At 42.2% G+C, this 2,642-nt stretch overlaps 1 pseudogene; it reads right to left on the minus strand.

Annotated features, from left to right (window-relative positions):
• Positions 1 to 527: 527 nt before the first annotated feature.
• On the minus strand, positions 528 to 1,606 carry LOC137227936 (large ribosomal subunit protein uL15m pseudogene; annotated as a pseudogene).
• Positions 1,607 to 2,642: the final 1,036 nt, after the last annotated feature.

Here is a 2,642-nt window from a genome sequence, read left to right on the forward strand (position 1 = left end):
TTCAAAAGCATTTAAAATGACTGAAAAACAAAGGTTTCCAAAGTCTATGAAATAAGTAAAATCTTATCAATTAGAATTAGAACATTTACCTTCCTCAAGGAAAAAAATGTTACTGGCTTGAACATTTTTATCTACTCTGAGCTGAGAAAATGAATTCCCTTGGAATTTTGGTCTCAATTTTACTAGCAAATATTGAACTACTTAGAAGCTACTCACCAGTCTTAAACCTTCAACTCACATCCCACATCTTAATCATCCCAAGCTGAAGGCTTACTGTCTTGACGCTGGGTAGCAGCGCTTCCTTGCGGCTACCGAGTAAGAAGCTCACCAGCTCATTAGCAGCCCTCTGACCTTGACCAGGCAGCTGACAAAGCAATCTCATCCCACCTGTGCGTTCATTCTGATTTGCAACAATAAGACAAGACCTGGATGGAAGGATGATGGAAAACTCAACTGGAAATTGTCTAAGAGTTACACTCTTCCTTGGGCAGAGAACCAGGGAGTTTAGATCTCTGAGACAGAAGCACACAGATCCACCAGATCCTCTACACAGTCCTTGCTTACTGTGTTTTTAATTTAGATAAAAAAGAGAGAGATGATTACACAGAAAACATCAACATCTGCAGAATTACAAATTAAGCAAATGCCATGGGAAACACGTGTGTTTCAGTCCCTTTCTGGAGCTCTTTTACCATCTGTTATCTTGGAAGGAACTCAGGAGCTGTAGTACTTGAGGAGATTCTCATCCATAGGTTTGAGGATTTCCTTATCTGCCATATTCACTACCCACCTGGGAGCAAGACCAAAGAAAATCTGCCTTGGATCTTTTTGAGTACTGAGCATTTTGAAGAGTCCGTCTTTCGTGATATCAGGTAAAATATAACCGTACTTCTTGGCGAGCTCCAGTCTTGCTTCAGGAAATTCAGCAGGATCCGCCAAGTAACCACGATTCCTTGCATCAGTGTAGTAGGGTACCAGTGCCTTGGAGGTGAGCATTCGCTTGGGAATGGGTTGTCCACGGAGAAAGAATGTAATAGGTTTTCACAGAATTTCCAGGCTTCGTGGGTCATAGAAGGCCGTCGTGATGACACCCCCATTCTTCTCAATTGCAACGATGGCCAGCTCTGAAGCCAGCTGTACTTCAATGTTAACTTTCACCTTAAAGGTGTCATCACCCTCCTCTACCAGCTGGACACCATAATCCCTTTTAGATGGCTGGAAGGTCACACCTCTCCCATTGACAAGTTGGGTTAAGTCAATAGGTTGTGTAGGATAAACTCGACCCAAATCAAAAAGATACTGCAGCCTGTTGAGAGTCAAAGGCTGATACTGGCGTCTGAAGCTATGTCCTTCATTAAACCCATATTTTGAGATTCGAAGGTAAAATGGAGTGTGGCCTCTCTCAAAGCCCAGCCAGGGCCGGGTTCTTCTCTGTCGTTCTCCCTTGTGGTCCCTGCCACATTTTCTACCTCTTCTCTGACCTCTTGGTCATCTTTCCGGTTTCCTGGAGCCTGGGTTTGGCCTCAGGTTAGCCAGGCTCACACGGGGCAGGGCCCGCAGCAGGTCCAGGGCCTGGGGCCCCCTCGCCCCGCACTGGGCCAGCCATGACCCACGCGCCCGACAAGCCGCAAGGGCGCTGGGCCACCAGAGCCTGCCTTATTCATTTTTTATCCTCTTTCCTTCTTTGTTGTCTTCCTTCCTTCCTTCTTTGTCCTTTATCCTCTTTCCTTCTTAACTCTAATATGTAGATAAGCACCAGTATCTTGGAACCGTCTAAGGATTAAAAACAAATGCCTCCTACAGAATTTATTGCTATTATCTTTATCCCAATGACCCTCATGTTCTGCCATTTGCTGGTTCTGAGAAATGCAACCATATTTTTAATTATTAGACTTATTGTAGAGCCTGTGAAAAATTAGACCTGCAGACATTAACTTTTTTGGATGTAGAATTTATTCAGCATCTCGTCTATGCCTGTTTCTGTGTAATACAACATTACCCATTTAAAGTAGACATAATCATCTCCACTTAAAAGACGAAAAAACTAAGACATAGATTAAGTAACCTGTCCAAGATCACATGGCTGGTAAATAATAGAGCTTAGACTAGAATACAGTCTTCCTGACCCACCGGACAGTCTTCTTTCTAAGAGCTCTACTCAACTGCCTCATCAATTTCTGATACACTTTTACATTTCCAACTTTGGACCCCTCAAAAGGTGGGGGCATAATAATGGCCAGGTATTGATGGATAGGAAAATTAAAAGGTAATCCTACCCAGAATATAAAGATCAGGAAGGACCACGGGTAAACACATCAGAGCAATTCTTCCCTGAATAAAAACTGGGAAACTTTCCAAGAAGACATCACTATTAACATAATCATTTTTATTCACTTTTGAAAGTTATCATCTAATTCAACATAATTCTTCACCATATGTCTAATTGGAATCTGTCTGGATTCAAAGATGCTGATGAGAGTGAACATATCAAGGTCAGGAATTGTCTAGCTATACAAGACTCTAGGTGGTTGAATTGTACATCTTTTTCCCATAAAACTTTACACTTACTTAATGAGATATCCTATATGCTCAGTCGTAGATGTTTTGATCAGAAGAGGTCCAAGAATAGGAAAAAGCAGTGT

The sequence above is a fragment of the Pseudorca crassidens genome, chromosome 1 (genome assembly GCF_039906515.1).
Source record: "Pseudorca crassidens isolate mPseCra1 chromosome 1, mPseCra1.hap1, whole genome shotgun sequence".
Lineage (NCBI taxonomy): Eukaryota > Metazoa > Chordata > Mammalia > Artiodactyla > Delphinidae > Pseudorca > Pseudorca crassidens.